Source organism: Poecilia latipinna, unplaced genomic scaffold (genome assembly GCF_001443285.1).
Source record: "Poecilia latipinna isolate Pla-1442-1.1 unplaced genomic scaffold, P_latipinna-1.0 Scaffold2024, whole genome shotgun sequence".
Classification (NCBI taxonomy): domain Eukaryota; kingdom Metazoa; phylum Chordata; class Actinopteri; order Cyprinodontiformes; family Poeciliidae; genus Poecilia; species Poecilia latipinna.
In genome coordinates this window covers 3,587-9,641 of record NW_015114640.1, presented here as the reverse complement: position 1 = coordinate 9,641, position 6,055 = coordinate 3,587, and the positions used below count along the sequence as shown (strand labels likewise).

The window sequence follows — 6,055 nt, the reverse complement described above, 5'->3', positions numbered from 1 at the left end:
TGTTCATGACAGGTGTTATGTCATGTTTATGACAGTGTCATGACAGTCTTATTCAACCCCCTTCAAATAAAGTGTTACCGATTAATCTTCAGAATAACTGATTGATCGCTAACTAAATGTCTGTTTTGTACAGTAGCTTCAGAGGAACATAAAGATCTGATTTTCTGCTTTTCTCTGCTGATTCTGAGTAAATGTGGATTTCTGATGACTGTCAGAGTTTCGCTCATTCCTGACGGTTTCTGGTGTTTCCCTGTAGGTGCGGCTGCCTGGCTGACTCACTGATTACTCATTCCTCTCACATGAAGCTAATTACCACCAACAGGCTGTGGGATCTGCTCAGCTTTTCACTCATCACCACTTCATCAGCTCACTTTGTGGAGTCTTGTTATCTGTTTGGGTTTCAGTCTCCATTAAAGCAGCTTTCTGGTCACCTTGGAGGCAGATGGCGGCCATTTTTGGCCCCTGGACTGCATTCAATATAATCTAAATTTATTCCTCCTAGCACAGGTGGTTCATGCAGATGGAGACTTTTTATTTTTAATCTGGGCAACATTATTATCAGATCTTGCAATAGAAAATGTTGGTTGAAGCTCAAAGCATTCTTGTATTGCCTTGAGAGGAATGGCAGCTGTCCAGCAGCTTTATAAGTTTCGATAAAAGTTACCTAAATCTTGTTTCTATTGCTTGGAAATGATGAAAACTGATTATTTCTTCTAAAGAGACAAATCTGGAAAACTCTCTTTCTGACAATTCATTCTGTTTTGGCATGTGACATAAAATTAGAGGTAAGACTTGAAAACTAAAGTTTTTAGATGTTCTCCATGCATCCTGACTGAATTGGAGAGGTTTCAGAAAACCTGCAGGTACAAAATTGACAGAAGCACACCACACTTTTCACATTTTAATTGTATTTAATTGTATGAACTTTGTATGAATAATTTTCCCACATTTCACCGTTGCACAGTCTGAGTCAGTTTGACCTAAATTATACATGATTAAAGTGAAGTTTGTTGCGTAACGTGACCCAACGTCAGAAAGTTTAAGGGGTGTGAAAACTTTTGTGGATCAGTGTAAAACCCAACAGATTTTAAAGGCATTCTAGTCTAAACAGAGCTTCAATTTAATCTGAATCTGGTTGGAAAATGGTTCATTTTGCTGAATGAAAACATATGCTAATATTAAGGCGCACGCACACACACACGCACACACACACAGAGGATTCTTAGAGGCGGTTAAATAATGCCATATGTTTCCCCAACAAGGATATTTTTCTCCTGCTGCTTCTCATGTGCTTGATTGATGGCGTAATTTACTAAAATATCACACACACACACACACACACACACACACACACGTAGACACACCAGGAACACACAAAGCAAACAGTAACACACACACACCCCAACCAGTTGATGGTGCTGTTTCAGGATTATTTTGCCCAGGTAGCTTAAGGCTAAGCTAATGAAACTGTATCACTATTTCCAGTTTATTGGAAGGAAAAACTCTCGCTTCATTTCAAACCTCCTGTCTTCTTTTTCTTCTCCTCTTCCCTAACGCTGGAAGCCCTTAGAAAGGCCCGGCAGGGCTCTGTGGAGTATTTTCTGTTTGGTTGTGTACTGAACACATCACACATAATGAGTGAGCCGCCATGTGTTCCTGTGATTTAGGGTTCAGTAACAATAACTCATTAACCTCTAACCTCTGTGATTAAACGGCTGATTGAGCAGCAGACCATCTGCACAGCTGACCCCGAGAGAGCAGCAGCAAAGCCCTGAGCTATTCACCACCAAATCCACTTATCTGCAGCAAACCGCTCCGAACCATCATTCACCTCAACTGGGTGGAATTATGCTAATAATGTAGCATTAATTCCTGCTGGATTAAAGGTTTTAATCCAGCAGGAAACTGAGATTCCAGGAAGTCCTGGTCATGGCAGCATGAAACAGTTTAACATCGGGATAACGTCTGAAACAACACAATTACACGTCCAACTGCAATCCAACACCAACGCTTTAACAATACATAATTCAATAAAAAAACAAAACAGGTAATTTTAAGAAAACTGTTCAAATTGGAGCTGAAACCACAAATCAGTTTAATCACGATTAATCGTGACTAATCTGTAATAAAATCTTGAAACTAAGGTCAATAAGGCCTGTCATGATAAATTTTGCCTGATGATAAATTAACTCAGAAGTTATTCCGATAAATGATAACATTGTAGTTTTGAGTCATTTTTTGAAGACAATTTTGTTCACAGAGACTTCGTAATTCAACTTATTTGTGGTTTATTTATTTTGGATATTTAAAATGTCTTCCAGTTCCAGAGTTAAATACAATTAATATAATTAATCTCTAAAAGAATTTGAACAAATAAAATCTAAAAGAAACAGTGAGAAAAAATCTGTAAAAATTGAAATAATAAAAATCTCCTAAAACAATGTGAAAAAATAAAATGTGAAAAAAGAAAAAAATTACAATTTGTAAAAGAATAAAAAAAATAAAATCTAAAAAAGTGAAAATAGATCTCAATAAATTCAAATAATAAAAATCTGAAAAGAAAATGAAATTGTAAAAGAATTTAAAAAATAAAATGTGAAAACATTTAGTCTGAATAATAAAATCCATCAAAAAAGGTAAAACTAAAATCTGACATTTAAAAAAAAGGATGGATTGAATAAAACAAAAAAAAATCAATAAATAGCAGACTACATAAATGTAGGTTCAACTATTGGATACACATCACAAATTACTCTCAAAACATTTTTTAAATCATTTTATTCAAATTTCAGTGTTTGAAACATGTTCTTTGTTTGGCCCAGTACTAAAACAAATTTCTTCCCAGAAAAGATAAAATGAATTTTTTTTGGTCAGGTTCAAAACGGCATCGTTTGTCTGCTGAATAAACACAAGAGAACAAAACGACAGGAAACATAAAATACTTAAATAATGTTCATGTTGAAACAGCAGCATGGCTGAATGTGTGTGAGCTTTTTCTAACAGTGGACACTTTAATTCAGGCCAAAAGATGTAATGATGCCAAACATGGAGGCTCATAGAAACTGCAGCCAATAAGCCATCAACGCACCCAATTATCATAAAGTAATATGTTTTTTTATCATTAACTTCAAAATACCCAAAATAATTCAGTTATTACGCATAAATCAGCCTGCTTCATGTTGAGTTAATTCAAAGTGAAAACTAATTAATTCTACATTTGTGGGTTAAACTGTAGGAAAATCTGTGGGACAATGAAAAAACATGCAGTGAGGTTAACCTCTTCCTTTTCCTCCCCAACAAGAAAAGGTCAGAGGTCATGATACAAATGACGGAGTGTAGGAAAGAGGGATGAAAGGAGAAACAGCAAAAGGATGTAGGTAAGGAGGCCGGACTGATTGGAGCCCAGATGTCTAATAAGGTCCATTTATAACCCAGAGACAGGTGAGTGGCTCACAAAAGATGTATTTCCTCTGCAATGTTTTAATGTTGAGTCTAATCTGTCCAAAACAAGTCGCCACAATAGTTTGTATGAATTACCTACATAGAAAGCCTGATTGTTTTCAGCTTTTTCTACTTCAACACTTTCTCTTCCTCCATTCAGCCTATCTTCTGTGCTGATCCACCATAACAAGGCATTCCTTCCTGCTGTGTTTTACTTCAAGCTATGGAGGCGACGCTAAAGCAGCAACAGAGACCGGCTCTGTTTCTGCAAGGTGCGGGTGTGTGTTTTCACTGATATGACAGTGATGCAGAAATAAGCTCAGAAATGTGTGTGTGCGCTTGGCGGGGGGGGCTGGGGGGTAAATTCCTCTCCGCCACTTTAAACCCGCCTCGCTCTGCCCTGACGGCCAATCAAAACAGGAGTAAATCACTGCAGGATGTAAAAGCGGTGCCAAAGAAAAGGAACAGTTTGTGAATTTAAATGTTTTCTGGGCGTTTTTGGGCTCGGAGATTGATAGGAAATATAATTTAGTCTTAATTTAGCAGCAAGAGATCAAATTAGTTAATTTAAAAAAAACTGACATTAAGCTTTTTTTAGATTTTCTGTCCAATGTAAGTTGGACTTTAGATTTTACTGTAAAATCCAACTGATAATTAGGTCAGAAAACATAAAATGGTTCTGGGATGAAAGCATGTTTATGTTTTACTCATGTTTATTTTAGTAATGGAGTATTCTATTGACTGTTCTATTAATTATTCTGATGATTATTGGTATCAGCTGCACCAAGCTTTGAGTATTTGATTTGTTGAAGGATGTTGGTGTTTCAGTCAGCAGTTTAGCCATAGCTAACCACTTTCATCTGTTAGCTTAAAGCCGAGAGTCAAGATCCACCCACTCAGGTGACAATACGTATAGAGGCCTGTAGTGGCCAAAATGCTTCAGACTCACTGATACACATTACTGAACTCGCCATGGTCAATTAGCCGCTACAGCTACATATTGAGTTCTACGCAATAAGCCAATTCTGAGAGATTCCACATTTTTCTATATTGGTTAAATTCTGCAATTATGTATTCTTTTGCATCGTAGAAATCACTACTTGAGTCTAAAAAGTAAACACACCTTCTGGGTTTTAGCACATAAATAAGTTCTGCATTCATTAGATTCAACAAATATTTAAATCTTACTTCTAATGTCAAAACTTTACATCACAGATTCTTCAATATGTTTATTAGAGCAGTGGAGCGATGACATCAAATATGAAAAACTGATAAAACTAAGTACACCCAAATCTCCAGCATTTCTGGGGAGTGTACTTTCTTTTATTTTAATGCCTGTAGATGGAAGCTGAACAAAATGAAGTTTTTATGTTTCACATTATAGAGCAGAGCTGCTGAGACAGGAAGGAGATTGTTTCTTTGGGACCTAAATTACCAGAGACCCGGTCTGCTGAGATGGAACCGATCCGTGAAACCCAAATCATTCCAGTCCCACTTTTTAACGTCAGAACCAGTTACCAAATCATAGCACATACGTTCTTGACTGATGCACTTCAATATTGTATTACATACATTACGACTTATAGGTAACTAAAAAACCCAAAATAATCGAGTCCTACCACAAATATAAGTTTAAGGTCTTGAATTACTTTATTAACTGTATTTATGCTTACCTTTAACTATTACCAACACAGGGCTGACAATAATCTTAACCAATGCTTAATGCACAACATGTCTCTAAACCTGACCATGAAAACAGGATCTGGCATATTAAGTCCCCATAAGGTCCATCATTCTTTATGTCCTCAACATGTAACATAAACAAGTATGCACACACAGTAAAAATGTCAGATGTGCATTGATTATTTTAAACAATGACACTTGAGAAAATGTGAATATATATACTGTCTTCAATTAAAATGTGATTAATTACGGGCCCTGAAATAAACTTTAATTTAATTTTAATCGAGTCCCAGCACTAGTAGTAATACGTCTGGACCAGCATGACCTGCTGTAAAGCAGCAGGTCATGCTAATCAAAACTATGAAACGCTGTTCTGACACCATAAATGGGTCCAAACACACAATCTGGTTTCCATTTCAACATCTTAAACGTCTCTGCCCAAATTATTCTAGTTTTTGATTGATGCTTAATGGAGTGAATGTGAGTCTGACTGGATTCGGAGACGCTGCAGTCCCAACATCAAAGCCGCGGTCCTGGTGGTACCGTGCAGCACCAGCGCACCAGGAGGCTCCCACGCATGCAACACGCTGCGCTCCACGCTGCGAGCTTATCTCTGATCCATCGCTCTTCCTGCAGTTTCAATCTGATCAAAGTTTCAATCCAGCAGTAATGGAAAGCACCTGCATTCATTCAGGTATTTAGACTACAACAACGAGGAGATGTGGATGAACGGATGAGCAAAAGACAGGAAAATGAAAGCATGAATGAACATTATATTATTCAGAAGTAGCATTCAGGACAGAATCACTGAAGATCAAATAACAAGGTCAAATGACGAAATGGAGGTGAAGATGAGGACTGAGGAGAAAATGGCTGAAAAGGTTCATTTCTGCTCAGGTGAATTAAACAAAACCAAACAGAATTTACTGGA

At 37.1% G+C, this 6,055-nt stretch overlaps 1 protein-coding gene across 1 annotated transcript in view; it reads right to left on the bottom strand.

The window, feature by feature from the left end:
• The window catches only part of LOC106935799 (slit homolog 2 protein-like), a 46,578-nt gene extending 40,864 nt beyond the window's left edge, over window positions 1-5,714 (bottom strand). Inside the window, exon 1 of the mRNA XM_015016474.1 lies at window positions 5,709-5,714. The gene's annotated coding sequence lies outside the window, so the exon portion shown is untranslated. The remainder of the gene's footprint in view (window positions 1-5,708) is intronic.
• Between the last annotated feature and the right edge of the window lie 341 nt (window positions 5,715-6,055).